At 41.2% G+C, this 15,965-nt stretch overlaps 1 protein-coding gene across 2 annotated transcripts in view; it reads right to left on the bottom strand.

Annotated features, from left to right (window-relative positions):
• cacna2d2a (calcium channel, voltage-dependent, alpha 2/delta subunit 2a) overlaps positions 1-15,965 on the bottom strand; it is a 124,905-nt gene that overhangs the window by 90,142 nt on the left and 18,798 nt on the right. The gene's annotated exons all lie outside the window — the stretch shown is intronic.

Here is a 15,965-nt window from a genome sequence, read left to right as displayed (position 1 = left end):
GCAGGCAGTACAGAGCCAGCCATTACACCCATAAGCCTCAGCACTATAAGAAAATTAAACACAGAACAGAGCCTTAATGGCAAAGCACTTAGCTAGCCAGCTGCAGTCTGGCAGTCAGAATCGAATTAAATACAGTGCCACAAAGACATTTTTCACTCAGAAACACCAATAAAAAAAGCATTCTTATTAGGACGCAGACCAGATACGACCCCTGGAACAGACATAGGCAGTGACCACACAGAACAAAAGGGTGTGGATGCAACAAGGAGGGGCATCTAGAAGATAAAAGGCAGATGCTTGGACCGCTGACAGAGGAAGGTACTTTGGAGATTAGTCTGCTGCACTGGAAGAAGTGTAAAAGGCTGACTCAGCAGTCAGCGCTCTCTATAGGATCTTTAGTCTACAACAGAGCACCACCCGGGGGATTACCATTTATCCTGCTGCCCTAAAACACAGCCAGACCCACTTTTCACACCATAAAGCTATTTTGTACTGTTCTTCTGAAGGAAAAACCCATTGCAGTTGAATATTTAAAGCAATTAGTCTCCACAGTGCTTTAGCCTGAAATGCTGCATTTGCAAGGGTTCTTAATTAGCCCTACTGGTACTACTGACTTCTCCAATCAATCAATCACTCACTCACTCACTCACTCACTCAAGTGATTACACAGTTTCCATTGAGTTATCCATACATCAGGATAAAAGACAGTGATTTAGAAAAAACAACAAATTAAGAAGGTATGTTAAGCCTCATGGTGCATATGTATCAAAATTGCATGTGAAGGCAGAGAGGCCTAGAAGATGTCATACCTATACACTAATATATAAAAGAAAACTACTTTCTACAACAACTGCAAGTACAGTACAGAGTTGTTGAGGCCCAACGAGTCCCTTTTTAAACTGGCTGATTTTTAGATTCCAGCTGAGATTGGTGCTTTCATTAACAGCAGTACATTAATCATGCTGCTTTTTTCTTTTCCAGACAATCAAGCATGATGACTTTTGGCATATTTTTCACCAAGTCAAAAAATGTTTGTTACAGTTTAAAATGTTCGAATGCAAATCTGCAAATGTAGCCGATTCACAGGATCTGCTGGTCACATTTGGACATCATTATGAAATGAGAAACTGTTTGTGGAACACTACTTCATTTGTCATTCAAGCGATTTTCAAAACCAGTTCAGCTTCTGACCAAAACAAAAATACACCTGCAACACTGGGGTCACAGACACCATCCTTGAAGGTGTCACTAGAACATGTGTAACATATGGAATCACGTACATTTTCATATCTCCAACATGAATAACATGTATAATTCCCTCCCCTCAGATATCCCCAGCTTTGTATTACCTAGCCATGTGGTGCCATTCTAATTACATGTAATGTGAAATGTTTTCACAGTCCTCACATCACAGATCTCAGCTGTTTGAGATTCAGACACCTTGTTACAGTACATGCATCAATTAGATCGAACATGACTCAAATCAGCACATTGTCTGAATCAAAAGTCTCATCATTGAATGTTTACAAACCAGACGCTCTCATATTTCCTCTCTTGCTTGGTTAAAATATCATGTCTGAGCGATTGATGTGTTGATGTGTGGCAATTACGGAAGGAAAACACTGGCGTCCATACGATCCGTCTTTGTCAAGCTAAAAGCTGGGCGAGCAGCCAGAGGCAGTTTTCTTCCACTGGCCCCACTGAGCATGCAAACCTGGCCCCAGAAGCTCAAACCATGCCAGCCGAGCACTCTGATGAGATTGTCTGGTGTCTTATTTTGGCCGCCCTTGGAGAAATCCTGCTTAGGTTTAACACTTTTCAACGACTTCTCAAACGTGAAATGTGAAAATACAATCTGCATACTTAATCTTAATACAACAAAAAAATTCCTCTAAAATGTTTTTTTTTAATGTGTGAAACAGGAGGTTTAATTCTGGTTTGCCTCAGATACTTATCCTGAAAAAGTCATTACCGGAAATCTGTAGTTTTCAATACATATGGACACACACACACACGAGTTGCTGTAATAAACTGTCCACACAAACACATATGCACAGACAGACAAAGGTGTCATTACCCCCCAGTTCTAATGAGACAGATCTGAGACCAGTCATGTGAGCACACACACATACTGTATGCACATACATGCACACACACTATTTCACAGAGCCCTTTTCAAGGTGGAAGAAGCCATTAATGGAACCCTATTAAACCATAAAACTAGAGCGAAGTTTTCCTGTGCTCCATTGACAGACTACAAACCCCTGACTCTTTTAAGTGATGCATTTTTCAAGTCAATTTAAAAACCATGTCAAATTTGTTTTTAAATCAATATTCATTCTCTTAATGTGTGGTAGTACTCTCTGGGTCTGCCTCTCTGGAAGATTCATGGCAGACTCAAGGACATTACAGACAAAGGTTGTTTTTTTTTTCTCCATTTGGGGCTTAGACACAAAACACAGAAAGAAGATCAATAAAACCCATATTGCCTAATGTTTGGATTTTAAAATATTTGTTTATTTGCTATAACACGCACTGGGGTCATTTTTATTATTTTTTTATTTTTGTGAATTCCTTCTCCAAATAGAACTAAGAGAATATTGTTTAGCGGGAAAACTCCTCTAATGTAACTTCCATCATTTAGGGATTTCAAATTCTTCCCTGTACTGGATAATTGTGCAGTCTTTGCTGCTACTACACGCATCAAACAGCCTCATTGGAAAATGCACTGCTTAATTATATCCTCAAAGCATAGGCTGTGCAAAATGCTCAGAAATTAAGTCAACTACAGTTATTGTGGTCGAAAAATGCAGGAAAATTAGCTGCTGCAACACATGCTCAGTTAGTAGATGCAAGCCTCAAAAAGCTAAAGCAGAGCCATTATTTAACTCGTCTATGGATTCTGTTGTTCACAATGAATTCTGCTGTTGGTAGAAAACTACAAATATCACTACAAATCATCTCCTCATAAAACTATAACAATATAGATACAATATAGAATTTGATGATCATTCCATCCACATTTTCACCACTAAATTCGGTCAGGCCTAGCACCTGACCTAGTTTAATATACCTGAGCTGAGGAGTGCTACCCTAGTTAAGATAGGCACCACACCAGTGTATTGTTACCACTACCACATCATGTTCCCTTCTCCAGTGACCTGTGCCTATCATGTGCTGCCACATAAATACCACAGGTATCACTTTCAATCATTTTGTATGTGAACTACTATAGGTGTTAGCATGACAAAAAGCTGTTTTCATTGCCTTTATCACTCTACACAGACCAATAAATTTATACAAACAAACTACCAATAAAGATAGAGATAGTACTGTGCGGTGCGGTGCGGTGCTCATCTCTCTGACAGGTTGGCCATTACAAGCTCCTGTAACGGGCAAATGAGACTCCTGTCCATTCTGAGAGAGGACTGAGACGTGCTGTCAAACCAGACAGAGTTTCAGCTGGACCAATGAGCATTAGGTTGGATGGAGCACTGGGGTTAGACTGACAGCACATGGTAATGCTGCCCATGATAGACCTGAGGAGTTTAAAATCCCCTTTAGCTAAAGGTTGGAGATGAGTGACCATCATCGCTGAAGGGCCATAAGCGCACCAGCCTGCCTGAAATTCTATTTGAGGGCTTTAGAGCTTGACTCACTCAGGTAATGGGGCGGCTACAGGAGAAAAAGCCAAGCACTGTGGCAGGCAACTTTACTGTTAATCATATGCAGTGTTTGAGTTAGGGCCAACCACTTGAAGATACTTGTGAAGAGAATGGCAGAAAATGCAAATTTAGTTCATTCTATTGGCATATGCCTAAATTAAATATGCTAGTGTATAAGCATTGTCATATAAGACAAATGTATATTTAACAAAATTGCTCTATAATATATACAAATACACAAATTATTCATTAATTCATATATCAAAGTATTACAATTATAAAACTCTTAAAATGTATGCAGGCATTTTCAATCTAAAATTTAGTATGAGGCAGATAAAATGGTTGGGGGGAAAAAATGGTTAACATTAGATGAACAGCCAGCTCTAAACAGCATTTTACCGTACAAGAAAATAAAAGTGGATGCAACTGTTGCCCATCCTTTTGAAAAGAAGAATGATAATTCATGGACAGGAAAGGCCGTGGAGCAAATTAGTGGTGTTAATCAGTTATGCTGTTGGCTCGAAGCTGTGACGCCTAGACAGCTTTCTGTGTAGGCCTGTCATTCTCACAGGAAAAGAGGAGAGGTGGCTCTGCCGAGTGCCACTCACGGCCAATCAAACCTTCTGCTGCTAACACTCACACAGGAGGCTACCACAGAAGTAACTATGCCAATCGCCACCAATATGCTTTCTCTGGCAAGTACACACACAGAAAAATCCCACCGACACACATACACAAAGTGAGACATGCAAATGTACAAACTCACATCTACACTGTCAGAACAGCACATACACGTCACACTTTCTCATCATTAGCCATGATGACTGGTTCCAGTGTGCCAAGCCCTGAGCGTCACTGTAAACACACAGATGGAAAGACAGAGGGCGGCGAGACTCCAGAAAATTACTGTTAAAAAGTGGTATGCAGATTTAGCTGGCTCCAAATATTCATCAAAGAAAGTCCACTGCTTTGCAAGTCAATTTATGCACTCTCGGCGTCAGTAATACTGTACAAAAAAAAAAGATTACTAATGCGGCATAAAATTTCAATACAGGCTGACATTATTGCACAAACCTTGGATTTTTTCTAATGTTCCTTCTGTCATCAACACAGCAGAAGAGTCAAAACACTAAAAATGACAATTGTCTGCCTCTGCATCTCTGCAGGAAGACCTATTTGTTGACTTTTTTGCCATGTTCACTGCTGTTCTTTGGTAGTGTGTTGATGTTATTGTCCCTTTCGCCTGTGTCTAAGGGAAAGAAGTGCTTATCTCTCGGTGAAGTCAGCCACAATAGGACACGTCTGGCTGCAGCGACGCCGAACTTGACAGAGACAGATGTCACATCATTAAGGAATATTAGTGGGCTCTGCCGCGCAGACCCAGCTTCAACGGGCCCCGGGAAGAGTTCAATAAGAGAGAACACATTGAGAGCAGCAGCCCCTCGGAGGAGTTCGATAAGACACAACACACCAGAAGCCTCTCATAGTTCAATAGGACTGGAAGCCTCCAGAGGAGTCCAGTCAGACACAGAAAAAGCAGAAACATTGACTGCTACTGTTAAGAGAGTTTCTCAGGTTTTCTGTTCCACTGAGACAGAAAAGAAAAAGAGACAGATGAGGGTGTCTGCTGTGGACAACATGTTTAAGTTGCCACCTGCTTTGATGGCAGATGCTCCCACTGACACTGCACCATACCAGCAGAACACATTGCAGCCCACCAGGAAAGCAATTCTTGACACAACTTAACTTGCATCTTTTATACCCCGTTCACACTGGGGAAAAAATGTGGCTTAAGCAGGATTCGGCCGCATCCAGATCAATCCAGATGTGTTGTGAACACCTCAAATCCGGCTGTATCCAGTTTGATTTCAATCCGGCTAGATCCACCCACGAGAGGTGGATCTAGCCAGATTGGCTCAAATGTGGCTCAGGTGTGAACGCAAATGTGGCGAGCGAATCCGGCTAGCGACATGCTACTTCCGGTTAGCGACATGCTACTTCCGGTTTATGGGGTGCGACACGGGACAAAAAAACGCACAATGCATGTGCACACGTGGCCCTACCGTGGCATGAAAGGACTCTGTATATTACGAGGCGCCACCTAGTGGTGGAGGACCGCAAACATGCTGGATGAAGCCGGATTGAGTGCGTACACAAGTGTGTGCTAGCCAGATTTGAAAATAGGTCTGAATGCATCCAGCTTAAAGGCTGTCTGGGCTCAATCCTACTCTAGCTGGAATGACTTTCTCCAGTGTTAATGGGGCCTAAATAAAACCTTTTGACTCATGATACATTTCTGCTCAGACACAATGACATGAAGGCCGCGTTCACACTGGAGAAAGTCATTCCAGCTAGAGTAGGATTGTATCTGGATAGTCTTTAAGCTGGATACGTTAGGACCGCATGTGCGCATGTGTCGTGCGTTTTTTTTGTCCCGTGTCGCTCCCTGTGAACCGGAAGTAGCATGTCGCTAACCAGAAGTATCACGTTGCTAGCCGGATGCGCTATCTGCATTTGCGTTCAGACCTGAGCCACATTTGAGCCAATCCGGCTAGATCCACCTCCATGAGGTAGATTGAAATCAAGCTGGATATAGCAGGATTCGCAGTGTTCACACTCAGAAAAAAACTCAGGATATATCAGAGAGTCTCTAAGCAAATAAAGATGCCAAATGTGATGGCAAGATACACATTAATGCAGTATTCAGGGTTTACTTAGTGTTGTGGTAGCGTAATTACTGTTTAAGATGCTGTGTACATTACAGCAGTCTCCAACCGTTTTCCCCAACAGGGACCAGTAACAACAAAGACAATGCAGGATCAGTAGGGGCTCTGAGCGTGTTTCCCCTGTATGGAGACAGCGACATTCAGAATGTGTAGCAAACGTTAGAAATATGGTAGCAAGAGTTTTTAGTGCTTTTGTGGTCTCAGGATTGTCCACCTTTATTTTGATCCAGAACATCGGCAAAGTCGTGCATCAAGGCATGCATCATTTTCTTTGTTTACGACAAACATGGTTGATTCACCCAGTAGGTCCACAAATGGTTCGCAAATCGATTCATTCCTTCTACCTAGCTTGTGAGTTTCATTTCAGCTGGGTAAGACAAGTGTGTGAAGAACTGACAGTCAAGACGCAGAAACAGGTGTACTGAACATCAACTCCCATCTGTTTTTGTTTTTCAAAATAAAAGACTCTACAGACTCCAATAGTTAAAAAAGTGACATGAAGTGTACCACGCAGCAGCAATAAATAAATAAATTGGGGACCACTGCATTACATACATTCTATTCCAGAACTGCACTACAGTACAGCAATCACAACCACTGTCACCAGAGATGATATAACACATTGATTGGCTCTCCTCCTAAAACTATTTTTCTCTTCTATTCAGTTCTCATCAGTGTCTTGGTGGAAAAAAACAAGGGTTCTTCTGGGGTTGTGGGAACAAGTCTCATTCATGGCAGTTCCAAGTAGGATCCTGTGGACATATGGGGTAACAGTCACAAGAGACAAATATTCCAGCACAGCCTCAAAGGCAACACAGGGCGCCAATGCCAGCTCAAAGTAACTCGGAGCAGACTCCATTCGGGCACCCATCACAGAAAACAAAGGCTGGGCTAAATATTTACACAGACCCCATGGGGAGAATTTCAGATCAGGCAGGGGAAGAAACAGAAAGATGAAAAGGGGGGTTTAGGGGGGTTGATTTCTGTAACATTATCAGAGGGATTGTCAACCAGCAATACATAGAGGTCGGAACAAAGCAAAACATTATTCACATACACACACAAACACTAACAAAAACCCCACAGAGACAGGACTTTGCATATGCTCAACCTAATCTCCATGCTGAAATAGCCTATTCACCTGCAGGTACTGTACAGTCTCATTCAATGTCATTAGTGTATTTAAACTTGCCGTCTTTATTGCTTCATTGCATCTTACATACCAGCTGAGTGATGCAATTATCATCTTCAACAGGAGCTTACTTGTGTTACATTTTACAAGAACTAGAGGCCCCTTAATGTGGTTGTAATTCCAGTTTTAGTGATTTAAATCTGCAGGCTATTACTGACTCATTATCAGAGTCCAGCTTAACTGGCCAAGAGACAATTGAGATCCTTAGCAAAACAGACTTTTAACTCAGTGTCTCACAACATAATTGATCAATTTCTGCTCGTAAATAAGCAGATAAAAATCTGCCTCTCCAAACAAATAAAGCATGCCAATGTGACAGTATGAGAGGGGATATTCACAATGCCAAGCCACAGACGGTGCAAACCAACAGGCAAACACAACCAGCTGGACAGATGGAGCCCACAGCGATCTCTTAACTGCCTGGTTCTGTATCTATTCATTAATTAGCCCTGTCAGCAGAAACAAAGGGTCAGGCAGAAGTTGTGTGTGTGATCGCAGGATTCAACATGACTTGCTCAGTGAAACCCAGCCTGCTAGTTGGCAACTATCAGACAGAGGCATACATAGTAAGTGACTTGTTGGAGCAGGGAAGGACGAAGGTAAATGTGGGGCAGCCTTCCCCCTGCTCCTCGCCTGCCTTCCATCCTCCCTCAGTCAGGGTATTTGTCTTGTAGACAGAGATAAACTGCAGTCTTTTTATTAACTTGCTGATGGTGGGGGATTGTTTTTCCCCATGCACTAGGTTTTCTCAAATAGACAGCTGCAAAATATCCTCCCTATAATTCTTCCATCCATAATTTCTCCTATTTTCCCCGACTCCTTCCTTCACCCCCCCCCCCAGCCTATCTGCACCCCCATTTTCAATACTTTGTGTAACACTAAAACTGCCTGCATAATGTCATAGTAATGTCTCTGTCAGGGGCTGCTGTATATCAAACATACAATCATCCAAATTTCATCTCCCATCCCATCGCATTAAGTCACAGCAGTAGCAAAATAATGTGTGATGAGTGTGTGTCTGAGTGAGTGTATACACACATGTTAGTGTGTGTGGGCCTGCACATCATTTCTCAGGGCAAGTGAGCTCCTTGTGTCTGTATAAAACCGATTTATTTTTAATGTGTGAAACCGTGCACATTATATTTTTGTATGTGCCTGAATTTTTATTTGCATGGTTGTGTTTTGCTGTGTGTTTCAGTGGCCTGTGGAGGTCCTCCTGCTGAGGAGACGGATCCCCAGGGGGTTTCTCTCTCTCTCTGTCTCTCTCTCGCTCTCTCTTTGTAGCGTCTTCTTCACTTCCTCCTCATTTGACTAATTACTGCGCCACTTCCACGCCACTGATGAAGCCTGGCACCTGTCCATCAGTCTAAATGTGAGCTTGAGTTGTTTCAGTCTCTTGATACAAACGGCTAGCTAAACACTATGCCACTCTGCTCAATGCAAAAAGGGGAAATGTATATTAAGCAATGGCTGCATTTTGTACAGCACATCCTCTAATATTAAAGTATGGTTCATTATGTATTTAAATAATCAACTTCCAATTGCATTATTTTTGGTTTGCAGCTCATTGCTCATGCTAATGTTGGTCTTAGGTCATCTGTGACAAAGTACAGCCACCACTGCTCTTTCACGCCATCTGTCTGTCCCCCTGTGCCACTCCTATGCTCACATCATCTTTTAGACAGAAGCCAAATCTGTCCCATGGTGTATAAACTGCTGCACTGCACAGCTCTCACTACCACTGCCAAGATAAAGCAACTAGATGTTAACCTAAATGTTCTTTAATGTCATGTAGCTTCCACTGTGTTGTGTGCTATATCTGTATTAAAACGTTCTGCCTCCTCCAGCTGCCTTACTCCTCCTGTCAACTCTCTAAATAAGACAAGCTAGCTTAAATCTCCCCCTGCTAAGTTTTCTCATGTAAACATCACTAAATATGAAGGGAATAATGAGCTAAGAGTAAGCAACTTGCAGAGCCAGAAACAGCCAAGCATGGATCAGCTGTAATTTGGAGAGGAGGCTTCATAGAGGTATTAGAGCAGCAGAGGTCAATGAGGTGTTATTATGTAATTCAAATGGCTGAAAATATCGTGCTTAGGAGGCACAGCAGTGGAATTCAGTGCTCATTATTGTAAGATACAGACGATACCTAAGCTCAACTCTGCAAATAAAATGCCCATCCTAGATTTAATTTTGTTTATTACAGAGTCATTTTATTTACTAATGAGCCAATGAATATCTGCTAATGAAGGCTGATTATTTTAGTCTGTTTTTAATGAAAATGACCGCTTTCAAAGACCTTGGAGAATCACAGTGATTTTCATCATTCTAAATTATGTAAGGAAAATTAATTGTTCCTTTTTTTAACCAAAAAATTATATAGGGTAAGAATGAGAATCAATTCTGTAAACTACCTGAAATCAATCCGCTTATAATTTGCACACATTCTAAACAGCAAAGAGAGCTTTGCCAGGACAAGTGTAATCTTCTTCTTATGCTTTGTGAAAATCATTTTTTTTTGGCTAATTCTGTGTAAGTGAACTTCTTCATTAAGTTAAAGTGCACAGACAAGATGTTGGCTTTGAAGTAGCTACCAAATGTATATCAGAGATTGGGTTGGCAAGTTTTATGTCTGACTCTGCAGGCCCAGCGCTACCTGAGTGACAGTTGCTATGACAGCCATTTTGTTCTGGCCCACTTATCTCTGTCTTACCACAGGCAGAACAGAGCAGAGAGGGAAGAAATCCAAAGACAATTTAAACTCACAGTGCAGATTACATTTCAAACCTCCCAGACTGAATATTTAACCCTCTTGCCTCTTGATAAGCGATATGGGGGGATTTTCACTGACTCAGGAACTCAATTTAACCTCCCCTCTGAGAGGTGAGGCAGCCCAAACGTCCTATAGGCTTGCCCTTGGTGATGGCCGTACCTCTTCTTCCCTCCTCCCCACTGTGTGACGCCAACAGCGGCTGTCTGCTGGGTCTGATAGAAAGCGGCTGTACGCTAAGTCATTACACATGGAGCACAGCCTAATTACACACAGACAGCTCCCATGTCACCTGCCAACAGGGTCACTGCTCTTAGAAGTGACAGCATTAAGGGAACAACTACACAAGATAAGTCTCCAGTCTTCAGCATGCTGTGCGTACATTTTGCCTGCTTCTCAGTGTGGGCACACCTTTAACAACCTTTAATATTTGCCCCGGCTGAGAGACATAAGACTTGCCACCATCCCTGTTCTTTCACTCTAAAACTATGCGCTTTGCAGCACAATTCACAGCCCTAACAGGTTTGCACTGACACACTAAACTGGACAAGCTCTCAGCGGAAGGCAGATAGTTCTCCATACTAAACATCACAGGGCCACTTTTACAGCATGCCATTTCTGCCAAACTGGCTGTTTCCATGGAAACATAGGACTTAATGACCGATAACAGAGAACGACCTGAGAGAAAAAGAAAAAAGAAAAAAAAAAGGGAGTCGAGAGCAAGAGAAAAAGAGAAAGACACTGACAGAGAGAGATGGAGAGAGAACGACGGAGATCTTGTGGAACAAAAGAAGCAATTTAGTATCGGAGGACAGCGTGAAGCCTGATTATGTCGTCAGTGTAAATGATCATTAATTTCCTTCTGTCCAGCTGGGCCAGATTAATGCCTTTTCATTCTGTGCAGTAGAAACAGACCAACGGCTTTAACTGTTTCACTGGGCACCCCCACAGTAGCAACCATGGCCTTAATAAAATACACAGCTTTGATCACACCTGCACTCACATGTTAATGGGAAACACAGCAGGACAATAGCTTATTTATTTGTCAGGCAGCCAAAGGAGCATGCAGTTTTGTCAAAAGCTCACACAGACATACCTTCAGGTTACAACCTGAACAACCTGTGGCCATATATTCTCACTACACTACAACAACTGGGTACATACAATTAATATTAAAAATAAAACAAATATTCTCACATCTGTGGACTGTAAGGATACTTTGATCATTTGTCAGTAATGCTGTGCTACAGAGGCTCAGTAAAATGCAGTTAATAACAACAGCAGTAGCTGTTTTTTGTGGATCTGTTGTTTTGTGCACAAAATAGGAAAAACATTATAAAATCCAACACTGGATCGGGAAATTAAAACCTATCGAGGAGAGTAAACACTAGAAATAACGGTCAGTGTGCAGCACTATGCTCAGTAAGTCTATAAAGATTTGATATCAACTTATGGACATTCAGTTTGATAATTTCATTTAGTTTCTAAGCAGGTCAGGAATCATAACACAATATCAAAAATAAATCTCCCTTATTATGTTATTTTTTGTAAGATCTACTGCTGTTTCAAACCAATAGTCTCTTCTCAATGGTTTTCATTCCATAAGCTTTAATCTGCCTCAACCAGCAAGAACCAATTTAATTTAACAGCAGAGGGAGAAGATAACATTTTTCATTTTAAAATACAAATCTGATCCAATCCATAACATTTTTCATGTTGTTTTGAAGCTTCCAATCAGAACAAACTATGTGTTCTGCTTACTGTTTTAATTAAGAGTGTGCTGGGCAACAAGAGTAACTGAACAGATGTCATACAAGTGCCCTATATTAAAATGTATAAGCCTAAAATAAAACATTTTAGGATGGAATTAATATTTAATATTTAGCTTAAATACAGCTTTAGCCTTGACAGGGCAGCTTAGCATGTGAGTGTAATATTGCACCACATGCTAAGCAACAATAGTTCTGTGCAACATGTCAAACCTCTCACTCCACACCCTCCAGGTCATGAGGTAAAATGTCCTGTGTGATCACAAATCAAACGAGTGCACACACACACACAGTCCATGAGCTTTGATGTCTCACTGCAGAGCTCAGTCTGTTTTTCCACATAGCTGGATCTGAACCTTCTCATCAGAACCAGCTCGCCGTTTGGCTGACTGAAAGCTAACAATTTTACTTCTCAATGCAGGGCGATGTAATTGTTCAAAAAGCCAGCAATTATACATCCATTAAACCTGCAAATACAAAAGCCAGGATCAACCGTAATGTCATGAGGAGCAGGTTTATTACTGAAAACGTTCACAACCCCTGTGAGACAAAACATATTCTGAACTCATGGGTGACTGGCAACCTATTAAAATGAAGCAACATTTCAGGTCTGCAGCACCCGAGGACAAAATGGTGGCCACAAACCAAAAGGGTTCACAACATCACAACTAAACACATATTATTCATCCAATTAAAAAACAACTATGCATGATATAATAGCAAAACAAATACACAAGAGGGAAGCAACATGTAGAAATAACTAAACTACCACACGCCATCCCTTTTTGTGCTGCAATAAGCAGTATGCCGATATGATGTCCATTAAAATGGATACAGAGGGTGAGAAGCAGGCTACAACCTGGACTGGTTGCCAGTCTGTCACCACACCAACACAGTGAGCCATTTACACTCACAATTACAGTCCATTTTAAGTCCCCATTTAACCTTACTGCTTCTTTTAGAAATGGTTGAAAATTGTACTCAGCATTGTACATTGTACAACTAATTGTAACAGATTCCAGTGTGTGTGTGTCTGCTTTCCTGTTTTATGAAGTGTGTAATTGAGCTATTTAAGTCTTAAGGTTAAACGTTTATTAATAGTCGCCTCCTGCCAGCATCTACCTCTGTCTTTCAGTCATGTATGCTGGTATCACGGAAAAGAAGTCGTCCATTTTCTCTGTCTTCACAGCATCAGTCGCAGTTTCAGCATACATCATTTAATAAGTCCTCATCTTTACTTATTGTATAATGTTCAAGACAATTCTGGAGAATCTTGTGTAATAGTCTTTAAACTGGTATTGATTGTTTCATATAATTCTGCAGTAAACATTGTCACATGTTTATTATTCAGGGCAAGCAGAATCCACATGGCACTGGTGTGACAAGGAGAGCAGGGAGAGCGGGCATGTGAGGTAACATCTCCAGCTTTTAGCTTGCTTTTGTTACGCTGACAATTCCGACACTACACCAAAAACCTCTCATTTTACCAGCCAACATCGCCTGCCATATTCTTTTCAACAGAAACTCAATTTTAATGAGAGACACTTTAGAACAACAAATTCAGAGAGGCACAGAGACGGCTTCAATCCCACAAAGTTGTGTGGCATTAACAACCACAATGTTCAAGAAAGAGCTGTCGATCAGCATTTGTGCAAGGCGCGTGTGTGTGACTGTGCAACAATCAATGCCTTGAACATGCAGGCAGCTTTTCGAAAAGCTCTACAAACACACTATTAAATATAGAGATCAATGCAGGGCTTCACTTACTATGTTATCATACAACACAGACACACACAAGCTGGGTCCTAACGACGGCTTTGTACTCATGAAAACCATACAAAAACACAATTAACACAACCTTTCTGATTCAAGGCTAAGACCCTAAGTAATGAACATGTGGCTCTACGACTGTGTCACTCCTTTTATTTCAAAATAAAACTCTCCTAAAACATTCAAATTCACATAATGTCCTTGACAAAACCAAGAGTGTGTGTTGGGAGAATTAAATTAAATTAAATTCTCTACATTCCAGTGTCAAAATAATCCACAATACTTCAATTACAATAAAATAACAGTTATAGAGTAAATGACACAATCCTGGACCAATGGCAGCCTAACATAATATCTAATAAATAAAGTGATCAATTATACGTTAAACTCTTAAAGAGGTTTCAAATCCCTGCAGCAAGGCACAGATCTACATAGATATATTGATGAAAAATGTCACTGTTTTATCATTTAGGTCATATGTATGCTTGAATGTTTGTGGCAGAGAATCTATGAAACAGTCTGATTGATGACGGGAAAAAAAGATTCTCTTTAGAGCCAGAAAGTTTATGCTTTGGTGCACAAATTTGTAAGGCTACAGTACAAAGGAAAATGTTTCATACAATGTTCATTCTTCAAGTAAGTTTCAATTTCCACTCTAGTAAGTCTGTCTATTCTTTAGATCTGTGCAGGTACACACAAGAATCTGACCACAATACTTCTACCTGAGTGAGATATAAGAGATCTTTTCTCCTGCACTGAAAAATGGGAGGCAGAAAATGGTCATTTAAACACAATGAGTGACTGAGTTGAGGTTCTTATGAAACAGCGAGGTAGACTGCTAATACTTTCCTTATTTCTATGTTTACTGTGGGTAGGGAGGGTATTGTGCTGTCCCTCTGAGCTGGCAGTAGAGGTAAACACAGTGTCAAATCATGTGTCAAAATCTAACCTGGTATGGCAGAACATGCAAGACATAAAACAGTATTAGTATGCAGCCCTAAGATAAGAATGGGGCATCTCCTGCTCTGCACCATCTTCACAAGGAACTGATCACAGGGGTCAATTGAAGTGAGCAGTTTCTAGCAGCTTCCTATGTTCATGTCTCACCATGGTAACGAAAAATGGTGAAGAGGTTTGTTGCAGTTGAAAGAAATCAGCAGATAACACCGATTATAACACCAATCGCCAACTGGTGAGTGTTTTTTTCCATTTTTGTGCATAATCCATCTACTGTGTGTCATTTGGTCTTGGATTTACAATGTTTGAGTTTAGTGTAGTGGTAACTATAAAAGAACAGTAGAGAAAGTCTGCAACTAGATTTCTGAAAGTCTGAAAAAAGGAGCTTCTTGTCTGAGCTAAAGTAGCAGTTCTGCAGTGACAATGTTAAATTAAAGTGTACTGTATATACAGACAGAAGTGCACCATTGACCTCAGCATTGGTTATCATCTCACACAGAGACTGCAGAGTTGAGTCACACAGAGAGCTGTGGCTAAAAGCTGCTAATTTGAGTGCGACAGTCTACTCGATACAGAGAGTCTGTAGCCGTGTTAGCCACACGGCATTTAAGACAATTGCTGACCGTATCTTAATGGCATAAAAGCTATAGTGACTAACAACTGCTTTTAAAGTAGGCATGGTTATGATAAAATAAGAGTGACAATACATTGTAGTGAGTCTGATCCACAGCGTCAGTGTGCAGCTGTCTGTGTGGCATTAGCTCATGTCGACTGGTCTCGTTGGTGGAGCTGAGCTGCTGAGAGGAGTCCCAGAAGGTTTCACAACTCCACACATTTAACAGTGAATTTAACATTACAGACCCTGGAGGTCATGCAGGGCTTACATCACAAGACTGTTCCCAACCCCCAATACACCAACATACACCTGAGCCCCTGCCAGTGCCAAACCTCTACACAAATATACCACACTGCTTAACAAAAAGGGATTCCACTGTTAAGTTGTGTGCCATCTGACTTCGTCCATATGAAGAGTATGTAACTGTCCTTGTGTACACAACTATATATATCTAAGCTCCACACCAGCACACACGCCTTACTACGTTCTTGTATCCTTAC

Source organism: Parambassis ranga, chromosome 5, assembly GCF_900634625.1.
Source record: "Parambassis ranga chromosome 5, fParRan2.1, whole genome shotgun sequence".
Taxonomy (NCBI): domain Eukaryota; kingdom Metazoa; phylum Chordata; class Actinopteri; family Ambassidae; genus Parambassis; species Parambassis ranga.
Note: the sequence above shows the minus strand (reverse complement) of the source record. Positions and strands in the feature narration are given on the sequence as shown.